The 6,777-nt window shown below is 33.6% G+C and overlaps 1 long non-coding RNA gene across 1 annotated transcript; it reads right to left on the bottom strand.

Moving 5' to 3' along the window:
- Positions 1–400: 400 nt before the first annotated feature.
- On the bottom strand, positions 401–1,990 carry LOC122004083. The gene is made up of 4 exons (XR_006118211.1): positions 1,056–1,990; positions 880–961; positions 763–793; positions 401–695 (listed from the first exon to the last, which is right to left on the bottom strand). It is a non-coding gene; the product is annotated as an uncharacterized LOC122004083 (long non-coding RNA).
- Between the last annotated feature and the right edge of the window lie 4,787 nt (positions 1,991–6,777).

Below are 6,777 nucleotides of genomic sequence, written 5' to 3'. Positions count from 1 at the left end.
CGAATTATTCGAATCTAAATTTTGTCATATTCAAACTAAAATTATGTGCAATACAATAAAAATAAAACCACATAACAAATACACAACAGTTTCATAACATGAACAAAATACAAATACAAAACAGAATAAAAGCTACACAACACATAACATATACAAAATAAAAATAAAGTCTAAACAAGTAAACAACATATAACATATACACTTATACTGACAACAATTTCATAACATGAACAAAATACAAATACAAAACAGAATAAAAGCTACACAACACATAACATATACAAAATAAAAATAAAGTCTAAATAAGTAAACAACATATAACATATACAGTTATACACAATAAAATTACAAAACAGAATGAGATTAGTCTTTAAAGTAGAATAATGGCTACAATGAGATAATCATGATACACATCAAATCCAAATTCTCAAGTCCCACTCCAGAAGCTCATAACATAGACAAAATAGAAGTTCAACTCAACACATACAAAGTTGAGTTAAAATGAGATTAATGGCCAAAAAACAATTAATTACGAAGCCTCCTCTTGATGCATCCCAAACTCCCAAATCCAGACTCCAGAAGATCTCCATTTCCACTACATTCCAAAGCTACACATTCATGCTTCTATTCCAAAGCTCTTCATCCTTTTGTCATTCCAGAAGCTCTCCATTCCTCTTACTGCATCCAAAGTTCACCTGCCATTGCATTTTCATGTTACACAAAACAATACAAAGACTTTAGAAAATAAAAAAAGCTTTATACTTCCACGATTCCAGGCTTCCATCTTTTCAATCTGTGCAGAATTCAAAAATAAAATATATAAATGATTAAATAAGTTAGCAAACTCAAAATATAAAATGCTAAAAATTAAATCTATACCTCAATCCGTGACATAACCATTCAACTTCTAATTATCAACTTTATTTATAGGTAAATCAATTGTCAAATGTTGTTTTTCAACCTACAATAATAAAGATAAAATGTATCATTTATTTTTAAATTTATTTTCTGATTAGAAGCAAAAAAAACATAAACAAAATATTTTAACATCATACCTTAGACTTTTTAGTCACTCCATGTCGCTTTCGACACCAATCTCCACCGCACATCAACATTTCTACTGTTGTAGGAGCTAAAGAAGCACGATACTTGTCAATAACACGACCTCCAACACTAAAAGTTGCCTCTGAAGCTATTGTAGAAATGGGTATTGCTAATATATCTCTAGCCAAAGTTGACAACACTGGAAATTTGTATGTATTGAGCTTTCACCAACCAAGAGCATCGAATGCATCATTTGGATTATGCCTATGACACCCTTCCTCTAGATACACATCCAACTCAGATTTTTCAGGTTGTACCATTTCAATTTCTTTTAAATAAGAAGAGAATTCAGTCCATCCAGAAGAAAACGTAGTATGTTCTCTATTACTTTGAATTACAGTGTTGCTATCTTGAGATTCAGAGTTGCTTTTTGATCCTTGAAGCTTTTCAATAGCAGTATCTGAATATTCCTTATAAATTGCATACAAAAGCCTTTGGACCTCTTTAATATTACTTTCTGCTTCAAATGAGTTATAAAGTTTAGGAAAAGTGAATTCAAGTACTCGCATTTTGCATCTTGGATCCAAAACTGAACCAACAGCCATTAATAAATTGCATTCACCCCAATATTTATCAAACTTTTCCTTCATTTTTTGCACCATTTTTCTAATAAACTCTTCTTCATCACAAGATTTCTCATCCAAGATTACTTTTACTCGATAGACTTCATTTAGAAAAAGATTGGCAGTAGGATATTCACTTCCAGAAATAATTTTGGTTGCTTCATAGAATACTTTCAAAATTGAAAATACTTTATGCAATTTCTCCCAATCATCTTCTGTTGGACAATGAATATAGCTAGGTTCTCGATCTTTAAATCTTGAAAAAACTTCTTTAAAAGCAATTGCTGTTCTCAACATCTCATAAGTTGAATTCCATCTTGTCTTACAATCATCAACCAATTTTCTTTCTTGTAACTTCAATTGTTTCACAATTTCAGCAAATTGAATGAGTCTAGCATCTGTTCTTCTAATGAAATCTACACTCTGACGAATTACATGAACAATATCCTTAATTTCATTGAGGCCATCCTGAGCTATAAGATTTAAAATATGTGCACAATATCGAACATGGAATAATTTCCCCCCACAAATCAGATTTGTATTAATTTTCAAGAAATCTTGCTTCATATATTTAATTGCAGCATCATTAGCACTTGCATTATCCACGGAAACCGTATATATCTTATTTTCAATTTCCCATGCCCTTGCACACTTTAGAAGGGTATCTGAAATTTGAGGACCACCACGAGGAGGAGGAATATGAAAAAAAATTAAGAACGCGTTTATTCAATTTCCATGAAGAGTCAATCCAATGACCAGTGATAACCATATACTCTATTTTTTGATTTTTTGACTTCCATAAATCTGTCGTGAGGCTGATCTTTGTTACATTTTTCAACAAACCATGTAATTTTTTTTTCTCGACTTCATATATTGCAAAACAACTCTTTTTTGCTGTTGTTCGTGATATACGGGTCCACTCAGGCATTCCACGTCTACAAAACATATTAAAACCTTCTTCTTCTAATAATGTAAATGGATGTTCATGCATTAGGATCCATGTGGCAGCTGCTTCTTTCATTCGTTCCATACAAAATTTCCTATCAACTAATAAAGGTGACATAGTTGTTTCAACACTTTCGAAGCCTAACAATAGTTGTTGTTGTTTGAGTTTATCTTCAAGTTTCTTTTTAGACTCCAAGTGTTTAGCACAGTGATCCAAGTGTCATTTTAAGTGTGTTGTAGTACCTGACTTCATTTTTGCAAGGAATAGATTACAATGTTTACACTTGTACTTATCACCTTTTGGATCCTCAACCTCAATCATGTCTGACCATACTAGAGACCTTTTTTGTTTCTTTGACTTGTGAAGCAAATTACCATCCTCAATCAAATTATTAGTTACACTATCCCCTTTATCTATGATTTGTTCTGGGATTTCATTTGAATCTAATGAAGCTTGAATAGCTGAATTTGCTGCTAGAGCAGAATCAACCATCTTCTTTGAAAATCAAAAGAGAAAGTATAACTAAAAAATATTAATAATGAAATAAATTATTCAAAGTATCCTAAATCCTAATCAACATATCTTCAAGAATAAAACATAAATTACACAAATAACTTGCATGGAAATATTACTGTATTTAAATATGAAAAATTGTAACTCTAAAGTTATCAAAATCAACAATTATTGCATTAAAAATCAATATTTAACTATTGTTTCTTCAAGAAAAAAAACAAACCGAAAGACTGTTTCTTCAAGAAAAAAAACAAACAGAAAGATTAAGAAAAAAAAAATAATAATTCCTTCCAAAAAATGATTAAAAAATAACTATGAAAAGGGTTGAATCCATTATGTACTTCAAAGAAAAATAGAGATTGAGGGAAAAAAAGACATACATCTTAGGTTTTTCCAAGCAAAAGTACACTGGGTGAAGAGAGCTTCCGTGTGGCCTTTGGCAAAAGCAGTGAGAGCAAAAAAGGTTGTGCTTGATCTTCCGACAGAGGGGGAGGCAGCAGAGCTACCAGGAGTTCTCGAAGCCGGTAACGTAGAAGAGGCAGTAGGCACGAGCAGTGAGAGTAAGAGAAGTTGCGCTTGATCTTCTAGCAGAGGGGAAGGGGAGGCAGTAGAGCCATCAGAATCTCTCGAGTCTCGACTCTCGACGTCGATAACGCAGAAGCAGCAGTCCCCCAGCGCCTTCTCCTTCTCCAACACCAACTCTAGATCCTTCTCCAACACCAGCACCTTCTCCTTCTCCAACACCAACTCTAGATCCTAAGCACTTGAAGCACAATCGCTGGACAAGAACCCTAGCTACCTTCCGCCGCCAGTCTTCACACTTGTTTTGTGGAAAAGATTAGGGTTCGCCGGTTTGTAAAAGGATTAGGTTATAAACTTATAATATAAATATGAACTATTATCCGTTAACCCATAATCCATTAACCCGCAATTTGTTAACCCATTAAGCATGATTGCAGAATCGTTACTCATCAGTCATCAGGTTCAAAGTTTTAAAACCATTACAAATTTACAATGCATTTATTGAATAACATATTAGAAAATAATAAAATTATACAAAAGCTCGCGAGCGGCTCGCGAATATTCGAACAAAATGTTATAAATTCGAATTCGGCTCGAAACCTTATCGAACATGTTCGAGTTCGGCTCGAATTCGATAAATTCGAATACGAATCAAATATATTTCGAGCCGGCTCGAATAGCTCGCGAGCCGGCTCGATTCGTTTGCAGCCCTAATCGAAGCAATCCATCTACCTTTGGAGCTTAGAGGTCCTTCCAAAGACATCGACAATCATCCCGACTAAGCTTCCTCTTCTCCTTTCTCTGTTTTGAGTTGTATGATTCTTAATTTAATGTCTTTCAGTTGTAATTCCATCTACATGGTGTAGTTCTCTAGATTTTAGGAAAGGGGAGTAGCCCGATGAATGATTGACATGCTCTTATAAGTTTATTTATCTTTCTCTATTGCATGATATATTTATTTCATGATCCGATTTTATTGCACTTACACCTTTGTGATACTAACCATGCACCTTTGTATCTTACGGGACGCGGGGAAGAATCGAAAGGTAAATCCAAATTTTTGACCCATAAAGAATCGAGACATGAAGAGTTGGTTACGAAAGTAGTCTAAAATTCCATGAGAACACCATTGACTATCACAAAATTTAATGAGTTTGCCCCGATTTGACGTCACGAAGTAGGGGATGACACCTAAAGGATTGTGGGGTTATTGTGATAGGAGCCTCCCTGAGAAAGAGGTCGCTTTAGTAAGGTTGCCTTAAAAGTAAGCATCGAGTTTCAGTAGACACGATTGATAATTTCAAAAGTTTATCAGCATCTCGGGATAGACTATCTACATGTAAACAAACATTGAGATAGGGAAGTAAATAAAACTTAGAGTGTTAATAATAATCGTAATGAAACTAAAATTCTAGAATTGTTTCCCCAAATTTAGATTTCTTCCTCGTCTTCTTGTGTATGCTTGACTCGTTTTCTTTCTCTTTCAAATTCTTATGAAATACGATTTTCTAGATAATCTACTTTGCTAATTCGATTAGTGAATTGGGATCGATCTTTTTATTATCTGATAACAATCGTGTGCATTTGTAAATTTTGCAAATCAAATTTTTGATGTCGTTGTGGGAGACTATATCAAGATCGATATTGATTGAACTGCAATTTGATTAATTTAAATTTCTTCCCTTTTTCACAATTCTTCACTTTTCTCTTTGCTTCTTTCCTATTTCATCTCTTTGTTTTTTTTCTTTTCTCACTTTTCTGTTTCTACGGGCGATAAGTCTTTCCTTATATGCTCAGATCTAACACGACAAGAGGTCTTTTTCTTACCAATTCAGAAATTGACAGGATTTTGCTAAGGAGACGGAACTTACAAAGACAATTGGAGGAAGAACAATCTCAAGCAACTTCCAACATGGCCAACAACGAGAATAGGCCGTTGAAAGATCTACGCCGCTCCTAGTGCCAGACGCCTAAGGTCTAGCGTTACAAACTGTAGCCTTTGACATATCAATTTTAATTTTTTAAAGTAATCTAAATGTCTAGGCTTCACCTAGTTAATCGTAGAGGTAGACGATCTTCCTTCTAATTCACCTATCAAATAAATCCATCCGTAGCTTATGCAGGTCCACTTATAGAATATTCACGAGACATGACATCATTTTTTTGAATTCTTGAGATATGAGTGTTCATTAGGATGATGTTAAAATGGAGATTATAATCTTTCACAATATTATTATATTTAGTAGTTTTTTTTTGTAATGAAAAGAGTGTTAACAACCCATGAGAAATGAGAAAGTTGATGAAACGTTTGATAAACAAAACAATTCCAATGAGAAAATCAACACATAAATATTTTATCAAAAGTATTAAATAAAGAGATTAAGCAATTCTAATATATGACTTTTCATTGATTGATTGATAAATAGGGTTGCCAAAAGAATGGTGAGGCCAAGTAAAAAAATTATTTACATATGGTCATATATTACGAAAACAAAACATTTTGACATGAATATAAAATATTAAAGATACATTATATAATGTAAGTTATAGAAATTGAACTTGAGATTATGAAAAATGGATGAAACAAAGAATAATGAAGAAATAGTAAAATTGAACTAATGAATTATAGAGTTTCAGATCTTTTTTAAGTTGAAAATGTTTTGATTTTATATATTCAAGTGTTAATATATAAGCTATCATCTTTTTTTTTCAAAAAAAAAAGAAAGAAGAAACAAAATAATAAAGCGTACAATTGCAAGATATCTCCCTTTAAATCTACTTGTTAGGAATCAACGAGTGAGATGGAAGATCGAGCCGCGCTGCATAGAATTTCAGATGTAGCAGATCCCCTAACATAAAAAACAAGCTGGCACACTTGTGCTACACTCGTCCAGCGAAGAAGGGCCCACCAACTCCTCTACCGGATCTTAAAGGCCACCACTGTCATACAATCCATCCCACGTCATCCTCTTACCATCGCCCTCGCATTCTAATGTTTACGTGTCGGTCTCTGAAGGGCAGACTACCATCTAAATGTCTTCCCAACTCAACTCGGGATCCAATCCAATCATGTTGGTTTTTGGCGACCGGCCCCAATTATTATAACAATTCATTTACAACACCGCAGGT

This window comes from Zingiber officinale, chromosome 7B (assembly GCF_018446385.1).
Source record: "Zingiber officinale cultivar Zhangliang chromosome 7B, Zo_v1.1, whole genome shotgun sequence".
NCBI classification, from domain to species: domain Eukaryota; kingdom Viridiplantae; phylum Streptophyta; class Magnoliopsida; order Zingiberales; family Zingiberaceae; genus Zingiber; species Zingiber officinale.
This window is presented reverse-complemented; position numbering and strand designations above follow the sequence as displayed.